The sequence below is a fragment of the Passer domesticus genome, unplaced genomic scaffold, assembly GCF_036417665.1.
Source record: "Passer domesticus isolate bPasDom1 unplaced genomic scaffold, bPasDom1.hap1 HAP1_SCAFFOLD_138, whole genome shotgun sequence".
Taxonomy (NCBI): domain Eukaryota; kingdom Metazoa; phylum Chordata; class Aves; order Passeriformes; family Passeridae; genus Passer; species Passer domesticus.
Window position 1 is genome coordinate 108531 of NW_026989929.1, and position 21621 is coordinate 130151.

The 21621-nt window shown below is 51.2% G+C and overlaps 1 pseudogene; it reads right to left on the reverse strand.

Moving 5' to 3' along the window:
* Positions 1–1930: 1930 nt before the first annotated feature.
* On the reverse strand, positions 1931–21571 carry LOC135291862 (zinc finger protein 271-like; annotated as a pseudogene).
* Positions 21572–21621: the final 50 nt, after the last annotated feature.

Here is a 21621-nt window from a genome sequence, read left to right on the forward strand (position 1 = left end):
AACAAGACAGGGACTGGAAATGAGATCAAGAATGGGGACAGGCACTGGGAATGGGACAGGGAATAGAGGACTGTGCTGGGCTGTAAGATGTGTGTATTCTATTTCCAATCTGATAGAGGTGGGGCAGTTATGTCCTGTTAATTGGGCAGTTTACTTTATCTCTTCCACAAGCCATCCTCCCTCCTGGGAGCTATCTTCTGTTAATGAGCCACTGAACCCCACTGCATGACTGATGAAATTGCATCATCCCATGGTGAAATGCTCCACTCAGGGAGAGGAGCCAAGCATTCCTGCCTGAATACAATCTGAGATTTGGAACACCTCAAGCAGCCTTTTCCCAGTGGATTCCCAGAGGAAGAGCAGGCCCATCTCCACCACCACTGGTTCTGCAGAGGAAAACTCCACCCTTCTTCAGGATCATTTGTTCAAAAGAAGCACATCTATGACTGCAGGAGGACTGCAACCACCATTTCACTGGACTTCTACTAACTCTCTGGCCAAGAGGGTATCTGGTTGGATTCTGACTCCTTCTGTGATGTTTTTTATGGGACTGGGACCAGGAATGGGGACCAGGAATGGGAACAGGGACTGGAAGTGGGGACCAGGAATACGGGACAGGAAGCAGGTATGGGACCAGGAATGGGGACCAGGAATGGGAAGAGGGACTGCAAATGGAAGCGGTCATCTGGAAGACGGACTTGGAATTGGACTGGTGATGGGAGTATTGGAATGGGACAGGGAAGATAGAAATGGAAATATGGGAACGGGAGTGGGGGTGGGACTGGGAATACAAGAATGGGAACAGGAGAGGGAATATGGGATAGCAAATATGGAAAGAGGAACCGGAGAGAGAATATCGGATGGGGATTTGGAAGATGGGACCAACACTGGAAAGAGCTACATAGGAAGGGGACTGGGAATGGGAATATGGGAAGGGAACAGGTGTTGAGCTGTGCGTGGGTCTTCAAAGAGACAAAAGCAGTTGTTGGCTGTTGTAAAGCTGTTTATTGCATGAATCCATCAATCTTGAAGGCAGAGAGTTCAGTGTATTAAAGTCCAAGCATTAAGACGCGATATTCTGAGCAGACAGAGCATGAGCAACTCCCACATCTTGTTTCTGCTTCTTTTTTTTTCCTCTTTTTTTTCCATCCCAGCAGAGGAAGAATTTATTAATGAATCATCCAATCCGCTAAAAACACAATCCCCAGTTCATGTCCCTATTCGTGTTTCCATTGTTCCCAACCCTGTCCATGATGCCTCATGTCCCCACCCAGGGCTGTGTGCGCATGTGTCCCTGCACATACCCATCCATGTCTGTGTTCCCCAAGTCCATGTCCCCATCCATCATCCCCATGTCCCTTCATGTCCATGTCCTCCCATGACCCTACACATGTCACTGTCACCCACATGCCTCCATCCATGCATTAGTTCAATGCCTTTATTTTAACCCCAGTTTCAGGGCTCTCAAGGGGATGAACAGAAAGCTTTCCGTTTCAAGGCCAAAACAAAATAATTGATGTGTCCCTGGCAGCAGAGTATTCCTGTGCTTGGGTGGGTGGGAAGACACTTTTTTGGAGGGATTTCCACCCCACTCTTTCCAAAATGGTGGGTTTTGCCCCAGTCCATCCCCATATGGCTGTGGAAGATGCCAGATGGAGAGGGAATTAAAGCAATGAATTTATGTTGGAGAAGACCTTCACGGCTATCCAGTATAGCTTGATGACACCAGAAGATGCAAAAAGTTGATTTTTCTGGGGTCACAAGTCAACAAATTGTCTCTCCACAATGGATTTCGAATGTTGGTCTGTGGATGAGTTCAGGTGACCATGGGAAGCCTGGAGGATGTGGAGCCCCCAGGCCGGTGTCTTCCCAACAGGAATCAACGCCACCACGGATCACTGGGACTCTGCCCGCTGTGGGTCAATGAGGATCATCCAGAGCAGATCTTCCCATGGGGGATGAAGCTGGAGCAGCGCACAAAGCTCTTCCTGCACTTGGGGCACTCGTAGGGCTTCTCTTAGTGATGTCTCCAATGGTGTGTGGTCAAGGCAGACCGCTGCGAGAAGCTCTTGCCATACTTGGGACACTCCTAGGGCCTCTCCCTGGTGTGGATGCAATGATGCCGGATGAGGTTGGACTTGTGCTTGAAGCCCTTGCCACAGTCAGGGCAGCAGAAGAGGCTCTCATCTGTGTGAATGCGCTGGTGGCGGAGGAGATAGGAATGGCTCAGAAACCTCTTCCTGCATTGCTCACACTCATAGGGCCTCTCCCCGCTGTGGCTTCTCAGGTGGACAACCAGGCTGGAGCTGTGGCTGAAGCTCTTCCCACACTCCCCGCACTCATAGGGCCTCTCCCCATTGTGGCTCCTCATGTGGACAACCAGGTGGGAGCTCTGGATGAAGCTCTTCCCACACTCCTCACACATGTAGGGCCGTTCCCCCGCGTGGCTCCTCAGGTGTTTGCTCAGGTCGGCCCGGTCGCAGAAGCTCTTCCCACACGTGGCACACTGGTAGGGCCGTTGCCCTGTGTGACTCCTACAGTGTCTGTTCACTTCAGAGCTTGTCCTGAAGCTCTTGCCACACTCCATGCACTTGTATGGCTGTTCCCTTGTGTGGATTCTCATGTGGCGCTTCACTTCGGAGCTCCACCTGAAGCTCTTCCCACATTTTGAGCACTTGTGGGGCTTCTCCCCATCCTGGAGCTGCTCATGGAGCCCCAGCTCCGAGCTCCGGCCACCTCCATGGCCCGTGGTGGGTCTTTCCTCCTCAGATCCCCGTGATCTGCGTTTGCAGCTCCCCCTCATGCGGGACTTCTGGAGCTTTTCCTCCTTGTTGCATTCCTGCACCATGCATCCGCTCAAAACAGCCTCTTCCACGAGCTTCTGCTGTGGGGATTTGTCCTGCCTGGTCTCCATCCTCAGCTCCTTCCCTGGTGGAGGAAGGACAAGGAGAGGATGGGATTTGCCTCCGTGCCACAGGGAAGGGCAAGGAGATCCCCCCAGTGCATCCCTGGCAGGACGGCCTTGGCAGCGAGGTTGCCCTGCATCTGGGGGCCATGCGGGGCTGGGAGATGGAGCAGGAGAGAGGGGGAAAGGGGCAGGGACTTCCTCCTCACCTGCATGGGGCTCCGGGTCCATCTTCCTCTTCCTCGCCGCCTCCTCCTCCTCCTCCATTGGGCCAAGGTTTGGGAATGGGAAGTCCTGGTTTGGGGAAAAACAAGGGATGAGCATGTTGGCTTTCAGGGTCACTCGGCCTGTCTTGATTTGAAAAGACCGGGGTCAGCTATCAAAGGTATGAGCCTCCCTTGAAATGGGAAATGGAAACTCCCTCCAAAGTATGATAATTTTGAAATGAAAGGGCTCTCAGGCAAAGATAGGGCACTAGGAATAACAGTCTTTCCTAGGAAAATGGAAATAAAAGGGCAGTACTACAAGAAATCACAGAGAGAGTCAGAATACAACCTGGCACCCTCTTGCTCAGGGTGTTGCTAGCAGTCCAATGAAATGGTGGCCGCAGTCCGCCTGGAGGGACCGATGTGGTTCTGTGAAGGCAGTGATGCTTTGGAAGGATGTAATTTTCCTCTGAAGGTGCAGTAGTGGTGTAGATGGGCCTGGTCTTCCTCTGGGAATCCAGTGGGAGAAGGCTGCCGTGTGTTTCAAATCTCAGCTTATAACCAGGTAGGAATGCTTGGCTCCTCCCTCTGGGTGGAGCATCTCACAATGGGATGATGTCATTTTATCATTCATGCAGGAACACTCAATGGCCTGTTAACTGAAGGTGTCTCCCCAGAGGGAGGGTGGGTCATGGAAGAGATAAAGAACACTGCTGCACCAGGTTTCAACAGATGGTGATAGAATACATCTGCTTCCATCTTGCATTGCAACCTAAGACAAGGAGGGACACAGACCAGGGGATGACACCGAGTAAGGTGGACACTGGCGCAGGGTTGATGGTGGGACGGGGGAGACACTGGGACAGGGGTGCCAGTGGGCTGAGGGACACACGGAGCAGGGGGCAATCCTGAGCAGGGGGGCACACCGGATCAAAGTGACACCGCTGGGTGTCCCCAGAGACTGGGCGGCTGCTAAAGCGGGGCTTCCAGTATGGAATGGCTGAGGCAGCCCCGGGCTCTGCCCAGTGCTAGTGCCAGTACCGGAGAAGGAGAAGCGGGAAGAGGAGGAGGAACTGTGGTGCTGCCTCACGTATTTCTTCATGAGCCCCTGGGACAAGTACTGGGCCAATGGCAGGCGGCTTGTGAACCTTGCGCAGCAGCTCGCCAAGACCGTCCTTGTCACCATACAGATGACAGCACCAGGGACAGAGTGGATAGTGGGAAATTTGGAAGTCCTTTGCAGTTGGGATACGGGATACCCCAAGCGGAGAGCGGGCCAATCCTTCATGATTTGCCAGATTGTCTACATCACCAATTCCCACCTGGCCAGCGCCAAGATTTCTTTTGCCTATCACACAAACACTTCCAGCTACGAGTACATGGATATCCGCTTCTATAATCAGTATTCTCACATTTCCATGCTGGACGACAAGCCATGGGAAAGGGTGCCCTATAGCTGGAATAATGGCCACCAGGTCATCTGCAATATCACCCTCTTGCACATCATTGACATGGCCAGAGAGCTGGAACTGGCATTCTCAAGGGGAGAGAGAATTCATGGCTTTTTTTCTACACTTTCCAGCTTTCCTTTTCCATGTTCAGAATTACCAGGGGAAGCGATGAGGCAGAAATTCCCAGTTCTCAGTGCATCCCCAAATCAAATTCTACTTTATTCCAACTATTTCCAGCCCGTGTTGCATTTTTTGCTCATTTTCTCTTTTCACTCTTTTCTCCTATTTTCCTACCTTTTTTTCACTATTTTATTGTCTTTTTCCTTTCCCGCCTTTTCTCTTTTCTCTCACTCTTTTTCCTTTCTTTTTCCTCTTGTTTCCTTTTTCTGTTCCCCTTTTCCCCCCTCTTTTTTCTACCTTTTCTGCTTTTATCCCTCTTTCCCCCCATCTTTCCATTTTACCCCCATTTCTCCCTCTTTCCCCCACTTTTCTCCCTTTTCTCCCCTCTTTTTCCCCCAGTTCATTTGATTTTCTTTTTCCCCACATTTTTCTATCAGTTCCGCAATTTTTTTCCCTTCTCTTCCTCTTCCTCCTTGGTTCTTTTGCATGGAGAAGAAACATCCATGGAGCTGAACTGCCTTGGGTTTTCCCTATTTTTGGGGGGAATTTTGGGGCCAAATTCCATCTTTATTTTGACAGCAGATTTAAAAAATCTCTCTGCCCATTGGCAGGATTTTATGACTTTTCTTCCCCGCAGTTTTTCTCGGTTTTTAATTAATTGTTTAAGTAACATTTTAATTTCTTGCTCCCAGGGCTGTTCTGCTATTTCCCTGCTTTTTCCACCTCTTTTTCCAAGAGGAAGAGACAGAAAAGGGGGGGGAAAAGGATGGAAAAGGGGTGGGAACGGATGGAAAAGGGGATAAGAGGGTGGAAAAGGAGAAAGAGGACTGGGGTGGAGAAGCTGTGATGATCTAGAGGGGATGGAGAATTTGGGATAACCCTGAAGATTTGCCATAATCTCAGGAATGGGCAGGGATCCCACTGGAGAATGGGAATGGCCTGGATCACATTGGAGACTGGGAATGCTGACGAAACCTGTTGGAGATTGAGAATGGGCACAGATCCCATTGGAGGTCTGGAATGGGCATGGATCTTGGTACTGGCAGTGGAGGAGGAATTTTGGGAAGTGAGGGCGAGCCCCCACTGGCTCTGAACAGCACCGGGAAAAGGCCCTGCAAGGGTTAATTATTAATTTAATTGGGTACTTAATTGGGAGTTGAAGTGGGAATTGAAGCCACAAGGAATAGGGGGGATCCAAGGGGTCGGAGTGATGGCAGCATCGTCCAGTGAGAGGACACAGGGACTGGGAAGAGGAATGTGGACAGGGATGGGAAACGGTACCAGGAGTGGGGACAGGCACCAAGACCAGGAGCAGGAATGGGGACTGGGACTGAGAATACGGGACAGGAAGAGCAAAGGGGACCGGGAATGGGGACAGAGACTGGGAATGGGACCAGGAATGTGGACAGGGACGGAGTGCAGGAATGGGACTGGAATGAAGGGACTGGGACCACTAATGAGGACAGGGACCGGGAACGGGACCTGGGACTGGGAATACAGAACAAGAACGGGGAAGGAGACTGGGAATATGGGAGCTGGATTTGGAATGGGACTGGAAAAACAAGACAGGGACTGGAAATGAGATCAAGAATGGGGACAGGCACTGGGAATGGGACAGGGAATAGAGGACTGTGCTGGGCTGTAAGATGTGTGTATTCTATTTCCAATCTGATAGAGGTGGGGCAGTTATGTCCTGTTAATTGGGCAGTTTACTTTATCTCTTCCACAAGCCATCCTCCCTCCTGGGAGCTATCTTCTGTTAATGAGCCACTGAACCCCACTGCATGACTGATGAAATTGCATCATCCCATGGTGAAATGCTCCACTCAGGGAGAGGAGCCAAGCATTCCTGCCTGAATACAATCTGAGATTTGGAACACCTCAAGCAGCCTTTTCCCAGTGGATTCCCAGAGGAAGAGCAGGCCCATCTCCACCACCACTGGTTCTGCAGAGGAAAACTCCACCCTTCTTCAGGATCATTTGTTCAAAAGAAGCACATCTATGACTGCAGGAGGACTGCAACCACCATTTCACTGGACTTCTACTAACTCTCTGGCCAAGAGGGTATCTGGTTGGATTCTGACTCCTTCTGTGATGTTTTTTATGGGACTGGGACCAGGAATGGGGACCAGGAATGGGAACAGGGACTGGAAGTGGGGACCAGGAATACGGGACAGGAAGCAGGTATGGGACCAGGAATGGGGACCAGGAATGGGAAGAGGGACTGCAAATGGAAGCGGTCATCTGGAAGACGGACTTGGAATTGGACTGGTGATGGGAGTATTGGAATGGGACAGGGAAGATAGAAATGGAAATATGGGAACGGGAGTGGGGGTGGGACTGGGAATACAAGAATGGGAACAGGAGAGGGAATATGGGATAGCAAATATGGAAAGAGGAACCGGAGAGAGAATATCGGATGGGGATTTGGAAGATGGGACCAACACTGGAAAGAGCTACATAGGAAGGGGACTGGGAATGGGAATATGGGAAGGGAACAGGTGTTGAGCTGTGCGTGGGTCTTCAAAGAGACAAAAGCAGTTGTTGGCTGTTGTAAAGCTGTTTATTGCATGAATCCATCAATCTTGAAGGCAGAGAGTTCAGTGTATTAAAGTCCAAGCATTAAGACGCGATATTCTGAGCAGACAGAGCATGAGCAACTCCCACATCTTGTTTCTGCTTCTTTTTTTTTCCTCTTTTTTTTCCATCCCAGCAGAGGAAGAATTTATTAATGAATCATCCAATCCGCTAAAAACACAATCCCCAGTTCATGTCCCTATTCGTGTTTCCATTGTTCCCAACCCTGTCCATGATGCCTCATGTCCCCACCCAGGGCTGTGTGCGCATGTGTCCCTGCACATACCCATCCATGTCTGTGTTCCCCAAGTCCATGTCCCCATCCATCATCCCCATGTCCCTTCATGTCCATGTCCTCCCATGACCCTACACATGTCACTGTCACCCACATGCCTCCATCCATGCATTAGTTCAATGCCTTTATTTTAACCCCAGTTTCAGGGCTCTCAAGGGGAGGAACAGAAAGCTTTCCGTTTCAAGGCCAAAACAAAATAATTGATGTGTCCCTGGCAGCAGAGTATTCCTGTGCTTGGGTGGGTGGGAAGACACTTTTTTGGAGGGATTTCCACCCCACTCTTTCCAAAATGGTGGGTTTTGCCCCAGTCCATCCCCATATGGCTGTGGAAGATGCCAGATGGAGAGGGAATTAAAGCAATGAATTTATGTTGGAGAAGACCTTCACGGCTATCCAGTATAGCTTGATGACACCAGAAGATGCAAAAAGTTGATTTTTCTGGGGTCACAAGTCAACAAATTGTCTCTCCACAATGGATTTCGAATGTTGGTCTGTGGATGAGTTCAGGTGACCATGGGAAGCCTGGAGGATGTGGAGCCCCCAGGCCGGTGTCTTCCCAACAGGAATCAACGCCACCACGGATCACTGGGACTCTGCCCGCTGTGGGTCAATGAGGATCATCCAGAGCAGATCTTCCCATGGGGGATGAAGCTGGAGCAGCGCACAAAGCTCTTCCTGCACTTCGGGCACTCGTAGGGCTTCTCTTAGTGATGTCTCCAATGGTGTGTGGTCAAGGCAGACCGCTGCGAGAAGCTCTTGCCATACTTGGGACACTCCTAGGGCCTCTCCCTGGTGTGGATGCAATGATGCCGGATGAGGTTGGACTTGTGCTTGAAGCCCTTGCCACAGTCAGGGCAGCAGAAGAGGCTCTCATCTGTGTGAATGCGCTGGTGGCGGAGGAGATAGGAATGGCTCAGAAACCTCTTCCTGCATTGCTCACACTCATAGGGCCTCTCCCCGCTGTGGCTTCTCAGGTGGACAACCAGGCTGGAGCTGTGGCTGAAGCTCTTCCCACACTCCCCGCACTCATAGGGCCTCTCCCCATTGTGGCTCCTCATGTGGACAACCAGGTGGGAGCTCTGGATGAAGCTCTTCCCACACTCCTCACACATGTAGGGCCGTTCCCCCGCGTGGCTCCTCAGGTGTTTGCTCAGGTCGGCCCGGTCGCAGAAGCTCTTCCCACACGTGGCACACTGGTAGGGCCGTTGCCCTGTGTGACTCCTACAGTGTCTGTTCACTTCAGAGCTTGTCCTGAAGCTCTTGCCACACTCCATGCACTTGTATGGCTGTTCCCTTGTGTGGATTCTCATGTGGCGCTTCACTTCGGAGCTCCACCTGAAGCTCTTCCCACATTTTGAGCACTTGTGGGGCTTCTCCCCATCCTGGAGCTGCTCATGGAGCCCCAGCTCCAAGCTCCGGCCACCTCCATGGCCCGTGGTGGGTCTTTCCTCCTCAGATCCCCGTGATCTGCGTTTGCAGCTCCCCCTCATGCGGGACTTCTGGAGCTTTTCCTCCTTGTTGCATTCCTGCACCATGCATCCGCTCAAAACAGCCTCTTCCACGAGCTTCTGCTGTGGGGATTTGTCCTGCCTGGTCTCCATCCTCAGCTCCTTCCCTGGTGGAGGAAGGACAAGGAGAGGATGGGATTTGCCTCCGTGCCACAGGGAAGGGCAAGGAGATCCCCCCAGTGCATCCCTGGCAGGACGGCCTTGGCAGCGAGGTTGCCCTGCATCTGGGGGCCATGCGGGGCTGGGAGATGGAGCAGGAGAGAGGGGGAAAGGGGCAGGGACTTCCTCCTCACCTGCATGGGGCTCCGGGTCCATCTTCCTCTTCCTCGCCGCCTCCTCCTCCTCCTCCATTGGGCCAAGGTTTGGGAATGGGAAGTCCTGGTTTGGGGAAAAACAAGGGATGAGCATGTTGGCTTTCAGGGTCACTCGGCCTGTCTTGATTTGAAAAGACCGGGGTCAGCTATCAAAGGTATGAGCCTCCCTTGAAATGGGAAATGGAAACTCCCTCCAAAGTATGATAATTTTGAAATGAAAGGGCTCTCAGGCAAAGATAGGGCACTAGGAATAACAGTCTTTCCTAGGAAAATGGAAATAAAAGGGCAGTACTACAAGAAATCACAGAGAGAGTCAGAATACAACCTGGCACCCTCTTGCTCAGGGTGTTGCTAGCAGTCCAATGAAATGGTGGCCGCAGTCCGCCTGGAGGGACCGATGTGGTTCTGTGAAGGCAGTGATGCTTTGGAAGGATGTAATTTTCCTCTGAAGGTGCAGTAGTGGTGTAGATGGGCCTGGTCTTCCTCTGGGAATCCAGTGGGAGAAGGCTGCCGTGTGTTTCAAATCTCAGCTTATAACCAGGTAGGAATGCTTGGCTCCTCCCTCTGGGTGGAGCATCTCACAATGGGATGATGTCATTTTATCATTCATGCAGGAACACTCAATGGCCTGTTAACTGAAGGTGTCTCCCCAGAGGGAGGGTGGGTCATGGAAGAGATAAAGAACACTGCTGCACCAGGTTTCAACAGATGGTGATAGAATACATCTGCTTCCATCTTGCATTGCAACCTAAGACAAAGAGGGACACAGAGCAGGGGAGGACACCGAGTAAGGTGAACACTGGCACAGGGTTGATGCCGGGATGGGGGAGACACTGGGACAGGGGTGCCAGTGGGCTGAGGGACACACGGAGCAGGGGGCAATCCTGAGCAGGGGGGCACACCGGATCAAAGTGACACCGCTGGGTGTCCCCAGAGACTGGGCGGCTGCTAAAGCGGGGCTTCCAGTATGGAATGGCTGAGGCAGCCCCGGGCTCTGCCCAGTGCTAGTGCCAGTACCGGAGAAGGAGAAGCGGGAAGAGGAGGAGGAACTGTGGTGCTGCCTCACGTATTTCTTCATGAGCCCCTGGGACAAGTACTGGGCCAATGGCAGGCGGCTTGTGAACCTTGCGCAGCAGCTCGCCAAGACCGTCCTTGTCACCATACAGATGACAGCACCAGGGACAGAGTGGATAGTGGGAAATTTGGAAGTCCTTTGCAGTTGGGATACGGGATACCCCAAGCGGAGAGCGGGCCAATCCTTCATGATTTGCCAGATTGTCTACATCACCAATTCCCACCTGGCCAGCGCCAAGATTTCTTTTGCCTATCACACAAACACTTCCAGCTACGAGTACATGGATATCCGCTTCTATAATCAGTATTCTCACATTTCCATGCTGGACGACAAGCCATGGGAAAGGGTGCCCTATAGCTGGAATAATGGCCACCAGGTCATCTGCAATATCACCCTCTTGCACATCATTGACATGGCCAGAGAGCTGGAACTGGCATTCTCAAGGGGAGAGAGAATTCATGGCTTTTTTTCTACACTTTCCTGCTTTCCTTTTCCATGTTCAGAATTACCAGGGGAAGCGATGAGGCAGAAATTCCCAGTTCTCAGTGCATCCCCAAATCAAATTCTACTTTATTCCAACTATTTCCAGCCCGTGTTGCATTTTTTGCTCATTTTCTCTTTTCACTCTTTTCTCCTATTTTCCTACCTTTTTTTCACTATTTTATTGTCTTTTTCCTTTCCCGCCTTTTCTCTTTTCTCTCACTCTTTTTCCTTTCTTTTTCCTCTTGTTTCCTTTTTCTGTTCCCCTTTTCCCCCCTCTTTTTTCTACCTTTTCTGCTTTTATCCCTCTTTCCCCCCATCTTTCCATTTTACCCCCATTTCTCCCTCTTTCCCCCACTTTTCTCCCTTTTCTCCCCTCTTTTTCCCCCAGTTCATTTGATTTTCTTTTTCCCCACATTTTTCTATCAGTTCCGCAATTTTTTTCCCTTCTCTTCCTCTTCCTCCTTGGTTCTTTTGCATGGAGAAGAAACATCCATGGAGCTGAACTGCCTTGGGTTTTCCCTATTTTGGGGGGGAATTTTGGGGCCAAATTCCATCTTTATTTTGACAGCAGATTTAAAAAATCTCTCTGCCCATTGGCAGGATTTTATGACTTTTCTTCCCCGCAGTTTTTCTCGGTTTTTAATTAATTGTTTAAGTAACATTTTAATTTCTTGCTCCCAGGGCTGTTCTGCTATTTCCCTGCTTTTTCCACCTCTTTTTCCAAGAGGAAGAGACAGAAAAGGGGGGGGAAAAGGATGGAAAAGGGGTGGGAACGGATGGAAAAGGGGATAAGAGGGTGGAAAAGGAGAAAGAGGACTGGGGGGGAGAAGCTGTGATGATCTAGAGGGGATGGAGAATTTGGGATAACCCTGAAGATTTGCCATAATCTCAGGAATGGGCAGGGATCCCACTGGAGAATGGGAATGGCCTGGATCACATTGGAGACTGGGAATGCTGACGAAACCTGTTGGAGATTGAGAATGGGCACAGATCCCATTGGAGGTCTGGAATGGGCATGGATCTTGGTACTGGCAGTGGAGGAGGAATTTTGGGAAGTGAGGGCGAGCCCCCACTGGCTCTGAACAGCACCGGGAAAAGGCCCTGCAAGGGTTAATTATTAATTTAATTGGGTACTTAATTGGGAGTTGAAGTGGGAATTGAAGCCACAAGGAATAGGGGGGATCCAAGGGGTCGGAGTGATGGCAGCATCGTCCAGTGAGAGGACACAGGGACTGGGAAGAGGAATGTGGACAGGGATGGGAAACGGTACCAGGAGTGGGGACAGGCACCAAGACCAGGAGCAGGAATGGGGACTGGGACTGAGAATACGGGACAGGAAGAGCAAAGGGGACCGGGAATGGGGACAGAGACTGGGAATGGGACCAGGAATGTGGACAGGGACGGAGTGCAGGAATGGGACTGGAATGAAGGGACTGGGACCACTAATGAGGACAGGGACCGGGAACGGGACCTGGGACTGGGAATACAGAACAAGAACGGGGAAGGAGACTGGGAATATGGGAGCTGGATTTGGAATGGGACTGGAAAAACAAGACAGGGACTGGAAATGAGATCAAGAATGGGGACAGGCACTGGGAATGGGACAGGGAATAGAGGACTGTGCTGGGCTGTAAGATGTGTGTATTCTATTTCCAATCTGATAGAGGTGGGGCAGTTATGTCCTGTTAATTGGGCAGTTTACTTTATCTCTTCCACAAGCCATCCTCCCTCCTGGGAGCTATCTTCTGTTAATGAGCCACTGAACCCCACTGCATGACTGATGAAATTGCATCATCCCATGGTGAAATGCTCCACTCAGGGAGAGGAGCCAAGCATTCCTGCCTGAATACAATCTGAGATTTGGAACACCTCAAGCAGCCTTTTCCCAGTGGATTCCCAGAGGAAGAGCAGGCCCATCTCCACCACCACTGGTTCTGCAGAGGAAAACTCCACCCTTCTTCAGGATCATTTGTTCAAAAGAAGCACATCTATGACTGCAGGAGGACTGCAACCACCATTTCACTGGACTTCTACTAACTCTCTGGCCAAGAGGGTATCTGGTTGGATTCTGACTCCTTCTGTGATGTTTTTTATGGGACTGGGACCAGGAATGGGGACCAGGAATGGGAACAGGGACTGGAAGTGGGGACCAGGAATACGGGACAGGAAGCAGGTATGGGACCAGGAATGGGGACCAGGAATGGGAAGAGGGACTGCAAATGGAAGCGGTCATCTGGAAGACGGACTTGGAATTGGACTGGTGATGGGAGTATTGGAATGGGACAGGGAAGATAGAAATGGAAATATGGGAACGGGAGTGGGGGTGGGACTGGGAATACAAGAATGGGAACAGGAGAGGGAATATGGGATAGCAAATATGGAAAGAGGAACCGGAGAGAGAATATCGGATGGGGATTTGGAAGATGGGACCAACACTGGAAAGAGCTACATAGGAAGGGGACTGGGAATGGGAATATGGGAAGGGAACAGGTGTTGAGCTGTGCGTGGGTCTTCAAAGAGACAAAAGCAGTTGTTGGCTGTTGTAAAGCTGTTTATTGCATGAATCCATCAATCTTGAAGGCAGAGAGTTCAGTGTATTAAAGTCCAAGCATTAAGACGCGATATTCTGAGCAGACAGAGCATGAGCAACTCCCACATCTTGTTTCTGCTTCTTTTTTTTTCCTCTTTTTTTTCCATCCCAGCAGAGGAAGAATTTATTAATGAATCATCCAATCCGCTAAAAACACAATCCCCAGTTCATGTCCCTATTCGTGTTTCCATTGTTCCCAACCCTGTCCATGATGCCTCATGTCCCCACCCAGGGCTGTGTGCGCATGTGTCCCTGCACATACCCATCCATGTCTGTGTTCCCCAAGTCCATGTCCCCATCCATCATCCCCATGTCCCTTCATGTCCATGTCCTCCCATGACCCTACACATGTCACTGTCACCCACATGCCTCCATCCATGCATTAGTTCAATGCCTTTATTTTAACCCCAGTTTCAGGGCTCTCAAGGGGATGAACAGAAAGCTTTCCGTTTCAAGGCCAAAACAAAATAATTGATGTGTCCCTGGCAGCAGAGTATTCCTGTGCTTGGGTGGGTGGGAAGACACTTTTTTGGAGGGATTTCCACCCCACTCTTTCCAAAATGGTGGGTTTTGCCCCAGTCCATCCCCATATGGCTGTGGAAGATGCCAGATGGAGAGGGAATTAAAGCAATGAATTTATGTTGGAGAAGACCTTCACGGCTATCCAGTATAGCTTGATGACACCAGAAGATGCAAAAAGTTGATTTTTCTGGGGTCACAAGTCAACAAATTGTCTCTCCACAATGGATTTCGAATGTTGGTCTGTGGATGAGTTCAGGTGACCATGGGAAGCCTGGAGGATGTGGAGCCCCCAGGCCGGTGTCTTCCCAACAGGAATCAACGCCACCACGGATCACTGGGACTCTGCCCGCTGTGGGTCAATGAGGATCATCCAGAGCAGATCTTCCCATGGGGGATGAAGCTGGAGCAGCGCACAAAGCTCTTCCTGCACTTCGGGCACTCGTAGGGCTTCTCTTAGTGATGTCTCCAATGGTGTGTGGTCAAGGCAGACCGCTGCGAGAAGCTCTTGCCATACTTGGGACACTCCTAGGGCCTCTCCCTGGTGTGGATGCAATGATGCCGGATGAGGTTGGACTTGTGCTTGAAGCCCTTGCCACAGTCAGGGCAGCAGAAGAGGCTCTCATCTGTGTGAATGCGCTGGTGGCGGAGGAGATAGGAATGGCTCAGAAACCTCTTCCTGCATTGCTCACACTCATAGGGCCTCTCCCCGCTGTGGCTTCTCAGGTGGACAACCAGGCTGGAGCTGTGGCTGAAGCTCTTCCCACACTCCCCGCACTCATAGGGCCTCTCCCCATTGTGGCTCCTCATGTGGACAACCAGGTGGGAGCTCTGGATGAAGCTCTTCCCACACTCCTCACACATGTAGGGCCGTTCCCCCGCGTGGCTCCTCAGGTGTTTGCTCAGGTCGGCCCGGTCGCAGAAGCTCTTCCCACACGTGGCACACTGGTAGGGCCGTTGCCCTGTGTGACTCCTACAGTGTCTGTTCACTTCAGAGCTTGTCCTGAAGCTCTTGCCACACTCCATGCATTTGTATGGCTGTTCCCTTGTGTGGATTCTCATGTGGCGCTTCACTTCGGAGCTCCACCTGAAGCTCTTCCCACATTTTGAGCACTTGTGGGGCTTCTCCCCATCCTGGAGCTGCTCATGGAGCCCCAGCTCCGAGCTCCGGCCACCTCCATGGCCCGTGGTGGGTCTTTCCTCCTCAGATCCCCGTGATCTGCGTTTGCAGCTCCCCCTCATGCGGGACTTCTGGAGCTTTTCCTCCTTGTTGCATTCCTGCACCATGCATCCGCTCAAAACAGCCTCTTCCACGAGCTTCTGCTGTGGGGATTTGTCCTGCCTGGTCTCCATCCTCAGCTCCTTCCCTGGTGGAGGAAGGACAAGGAGAGGATGGGATTTGCCTCCGTGCCACAGGGAAGGGCAAGGAGATCCCCCCAGTGCATCCCTGGCAGGACGGCCTTGGCAGCGAGGTTGCCCTGCATCTGGGGGCCATGCGGGGCTGGGAGATGGAGCAGGAGAGAGGGGGAAAGGGGCAGGGACTTCCTCCTCACCTGCATGGGGCTCCGGGTCCATCTTCCTCTTCCTCGCCGCCTCCTCCTCCTCCTCCATTGGGCCAAGGTTTGGGAATGGGAAGTCCTGGTTTGGGGAAAAACAAGGGATGAGCATGTTGGCTTTCAGGGTCACTCGGCCTGTCTTGATTTGAAAAGACCGGGGTCAGCTATCAAAGGTATGAGCCTCCCTTGAAATGGGAAATGGAAACTCCCTCCAAAGTATGATAATTTTGAAATGAAAGGGCTCTCAGGCAAAGATAGGGCACTAGGAATAACAGTCTTTCCTAGGAAAATGGAAATAAAAGGGCAGTACTACAAGAAATCACAGAGAGAGTCAGAATACAACCTGGCACCCTCTTGCTCAGGGTGTTGCTAGCAGTCCAATGAAATGGTGGCCGCAGTCCGCCTGGAGGGACCGATGTGGTTCTGTGAAGGCAGTGATGCTTTGGAAGGATGTAATTTTCCTCTGAAGGTGCAGTAGTGGTGTAGATGGGCCTGGTCTTCCTCTGGGAATCCAGTGGGAGAAGGCTGCCGTGTGTTTCAAATCTCAGCTTATAACCAGGTAGGAATGCTTGGCTCCTCCCTCTGGGTGGAGCATCTCACAATGGGATGATGTCATTTTATCATTCATGCAGGAACACTCAATGGCCTGTTAACTGAAGGTGTCTCCCCAGAGGGAGGGTGGGTCATGGAAGAGATAAAGAACACTGCTGCACCAGGTTTCAACAGATGGTGATAGAATACATCTGCTTCCATCTTGCATTGCAACCTAAGACAAGGAGGGACACAGACCAGGGGATGACACCGAGTAAGGTGGACACTGGCGCAGGGTTGATGGTGGGACGGGGGAGACACTGGGACAGGGGTGCCAGTGGGCTGAGGGACACACGGAGCAGGGGGCAATCCTGAGCAGGGGGGCACACCGGATCAAAGTGACACCGCTGGGTGTCCCCAGAGACTGGGCGGCTGCTAAAGCGGGGCTTCCAGTATGGAATGGCTGAGGCAGCCCCGGGCTCTGCCCAGTGCTAGTGCCAGTACCGGAGAAGGAGAAGCGGGAAGAGGAGGAGGAACTGTGGTGCTGCCTCACGTATTTCTTCATGAGCCCCTGGGACAAGTACTGGGCCAATGGCAGGCGGCTTGTGAACCTTGCGCAGCAGCTCGCCAAGACCGTCCTTGTCACCATACAGATGACAGCACCAGGGACAGAGTGGATAGTGGGAAATTTGGAAGTCCTTTGCAGTTGGGATACGGGATACCCCAAGCGGAGAGCGGGCCAATCCTTCATGATTTGCCAGATTGTCTACATCACCAATTCCCACCTGGCCAGCGCCAAGATTTCTTTTGCCTATCACACAAACACTTCCAGCTACGAGTACATGGATATCCGCTTCTATAATCAGTATTCTCACATTTCCATGCTGGACGACAAGCCATGGGAAAGGGTGCCCTATAGCTGGAATAATGGCCACCAGGTCATCTGCAATATCACCCTCTTGCACATCATTGACATGGCCAGAGAGCTGGAACTGGCATTCTCAAGGGGAGAGAGAATTCATGGCTTTTTTTCTACACTTTCCAGCTTTCCTTTTCCATGTTCAGAATTACCAGGGGAAGCGATGAGGCAGAAATTCCCAGTTCTCAGTGCATCCCCAAATCAAATTCTACTTTATTCCAACTATTTCCAGCCCGTGTTGCATTTTTTGCTCATTTTCTCTTTTCACTCTTTTCTCCTATTTTCCTACCTTTTTTTCACTATTTTATTGTCTTTTTCCTTTCCCGCCTTTTCTCTTTTCTCTCACTCTTTTTCCTTTCTTTTTCCTCTTGTTTCCTTTTTCTGTTCCCCTTTTCCCCCCTCTTTTTTCTACCTTTTCTGCTTTTATCCCTCTTTCCCCCCATCTTTCCATTTTACCCCCATTTCTCCCTCTTTCCCCCACTTTTCTCCCTTTTCTCCCCTCTTTTTCCCCCAGTTCATTTGATTTTCTTTTTCCCCACATTTTTCTATCAGTTCCGCAATTTTTTTCCCTTCTCTTCCTCTTCCTCCTTGGTTCTTTTGCATGGAGAAGAAACATCCATGGAGCTGAACTGCCTTGGGTTTTCCCTATTTTTGGGGGGAATTTTGGGGCCAAATTCCATCTTTATTTTGACAGCAGATTTAAAAAATCTCTCTGCCCATTGGCAGGATTTTATGACTTTTCTTCCCCGCAGTTTTTCTCGGTTTTTAATTAATTGTTTAAGTAACATTTTAATTTCTTGCTCCCAGGGCTGTTCTGCTATTTCCCTGCTTTTTCCACCTCTTTTTCCAAGAGGAAGAGACAGAAAAGGGGGGGGAAAAGGATGGAAAAGGGGTGGGAACGGATGGAAAAGGGGATAAGAGGGTGGAAAAGGAGAAAGAGGACTGGGGTGGAGAAGCTGTGATGATCTAGAGGGGATGGAGAATTTGGGATAACCCTGAAGATTTGCCATAATCTCAGGAATGGGCAGGGATCCCACTGGAGAATGGGAATGGCCTGGATCACATTGGAGACTGGGAATGCTGACGAAACCTGTTGGAGATTGAGAATGGGCACAGATCCCATTGGAGGTCTGGAATGGGCATGGATCTTGGTACTGGCAGTGGAGGAGGAATTTTGGGAAGTGAGGGCGAGCCCCCACTGGCTCTGAACAGCACCGGGAAAAGGCCCTGCAAGGGTTAATTATTAATTTAATTGGGTACTTAATTGGGAGTTGAAGTGGGAATTGAAGCCACAAGGAATAGGGGGGATCCAAGGGGTCGGAGTGATGGCAGCATCGTCCAGTGAGAGGACACAGGGACTGGGAAGAGGAATGTGGACAGGGATGGGAAACGGTACCAGGAGTGGGGACAGGCACCAAGACCAGGAGCAGGAATGGGGACTGGGACTGAGAATACGGGACAGGAAGAGCAAAGGGGACCGGGAATGGGGACAGAGACTGGGAATGGGACCAGGAATGTGGACAGGGACGGAGTGCAGGAATGGGACTGGAATGAAGGGACTGGGACCACTAATGAGGACAGGGACCGGGAACGGGACCTGGGACTGGGAATACAGAACAAGAACGGGGAAGGAGACTGGGAATATGGGAGCTGGATTTGGAATGGGACTGGAAAAACAAGACAGGGACTGGAAATGAGATCAAGAATGGGGACAGGCACTGGGAATGGGACAGGGAATAGAGGACTGTGCTGGGCTGTAAGATGTGTGTATTCTATTTCCAATCTGATAGAGGTGGGGCAGTTATGTCCTGTTAATTGGGCAGTTTACTTTATCTCTTCCACAAGCCATCCTCCCTCCTGGGAGCTATCTTCTGTTAATGAGCCACTGAACCCCACTGCATGACTGATGAAATTGCATCATCCCATGGTGAAATGCTCCACTCAGGGAGAGGAGCCAAGCATTCCTGCCTGAATACAATCTGAGATTTGGAACACCTCAAGCAGCCTTTTCCCAGTGGATTCCCAGAGGAAGAGCAGGCCCATCTCCACCACCACTGGTTCTGCAGAGGAAAACTCCACCCTTCTTCAGGATCATTTGTTCAAAAGAAGCACATCTATGACTGCAGGAGGACTGCAACCACCATTTCACTGGACTTCTACTAACTCTCTGGCCAAGAGGGTATCTGGTTGGATTCTGACTCCTTCTGTGATGTTTTTTATGGGACTGGGACCAGGAATGGGGACCAGGAATGGGAACAGGGACTGGAAGTGGGGACCAGGAATACGGGACAGGAAGCAGGTATGGGACCAGGAATGGGGACCAGGAATGGGAAGAGGGACTGCAAATGGAAGCGGTCATCTGGAAGACGGACTTGGAATTGGACTGGTGATGGGAGTATTGGAATGGGACAGGGAAGATAGAAATGGAAATATGGGAACGGGAGTGGGGGTGGGACTGGGAATACAAGAATGGGAACAGGAGAGGGAATATGGGATAGCAAATATGGAAAGAGGAACCGGAGAGAGAATATCGGATGGGGATTTGGAAGATGGGACCAACACTGGAAAGAGCTACATAGGAAGGGGACTGGGAATGGGAATATGGGAAGGGAACAGGTGTTGAGCTGTGCGTGGGTCTTCAAAGAGACAAAAGCAGTTGTTGGCTGTTGTAAAGCTGTTTATTGCATGAATCCATCAATCTTGAAGGCAGAGAGTTCAGTGTATTAAAGTCCAAGCATTAAGACGCGATATTCTGAGCAGACAGAGCATGAGCAACTCCCACATCTTGTTTCTGCTTCTTTTTTTTTCCTCTTTTTTTTCCATCCCAGCAGAGGAAGAATTTATTAATGAATCATCCAATCCGCTAAAAACACAATCCCCAGTTCATGTCCCTATTCGTGTTTCCATTGTTCCCAACCCTGTCCATGATGCCTCATGTCCCCACCCAGGGCTGTGTGCGCATGTGTCCCTGCACATACCCATCCATGTCTGTGTTCCCCAAGTCCATGTCCCCATCCATCATCCCCATGTCCCTTCATGTCCATGTCCTCCCATGACCCTACACATGTCACTGTCACCCACATGCCTCCATCCATGCATTAGTTCAATGCCTTTATTTTAACCCCAGTTTCAGGGCTCTCAAGGGGAGGAACAGAAAGCTTTCCGTTTCAAGGCCAAAACAAAATAATTGATGTGTCCCTGGCAGCAGAGTATTCCTGTGCTTGGGTGGGTGGGAAGACACTTTTTTGGAGGGATTTCCACCCCACTCTTTCCAAAATGGTGGGTTTTGCCCCAGTCCATCCCCATATGGCTGTGGAAGATGCCAGATGGAGAGGGAATTAAAGCAATGAATTTATGTTGGAGAAGACCTTCACGGCTATCCAGTATAGCTTGATGACACCAGAAGATGCAAAAAGTTGATTTTTCTGGGGTCACAAGTCAACAAATTGTCTCTCCACAATGGATTTCGAATGTTGGTCTGTGGATGAGTTCAGGTGACCATGGGAAGCCTGGAGGATGTGGAGCCCCCAGGCCGGTGTCTTCCCAACAGGAATCAACGCCACCACGGATCACTGGGACTCTGCCCGCTGTGGGTCAATGAGGATCATCCAGAGCAGATCTTCCCATGGGGGATGAAGCTGGAGCAGCGCACAAAGCTCTTCCTGCACTTGGGGCACTCGTAGGGCTTCTCTTAGTGATGTCTCCAATGGTGTGTGGTCAAGGCAGACCGCTGCGAGAAGCTCTTGCCATACTTGGGACACTCCTAGGGCCTCTCCCTGGTGTGGATGCAATGATGCCGGATGAGGTTGGACTTGTGCTTGAAGCCCTTGCCACAGTCAGGGCAGCAGAAGAGGCTCTCATCTGTGTGAATGCGCTGGTGGCGGAGGAGATAGGAATGGCTCAGAAACCTCTTCCTGCATTGCTCACACTCATAGGGCCTCTCCCCGCTGTGGCTTCTCAGGTGGACAACCAGGCTGGAGCTGTGGCTGAAGCTCTTCCCACACTCCCCGCACTCATAGGGCCTCTCCCCATTGTGGCTCCTCATGTGGACAACCAGGTGGGAGCTCTGGATGAAGCTCTTCCCACACTCCTCACACATGTAGGGCCGTTCCCCCGCGTGGCTCCTCAGGTGTTTGCTCAGGTCGGCCCGGTCGCAGAAGCTCTTCCCACACGTGGCACACTGGTAGGGCCGTTGCCCTGTGTGACTCCTACAGTGTCTGTTCACTTCAGAGCTTGTCCTGAAGCTCTTGCCACACTCCATGCACTTGTATGGCTGTTCCCTTGTGTGGATTCTCATGTGGCGCTTCACTTCGGAGCTCCACCTGAAGCTCTTCCCACATTTTGAGCACTTGTGGGGCTTCTCCCCATCCTGGAGCTGCTCATGGAGCCCCAGCTCCGAGCTCCGGCCACCTCCATGGCCCGTGGTGGGTCTTTCCTCCTCAGATCCCCGTGATCTGCGTTTGCAGCTCCCCCTCATGCGGGACTTCTGGAGCTTTTCCTCCTTGTTGCATTCCTGCACCATGCATCCGCTCAAAACAGCCTCTTCCACGAGCTTCTGCTGTGGGGATTTGT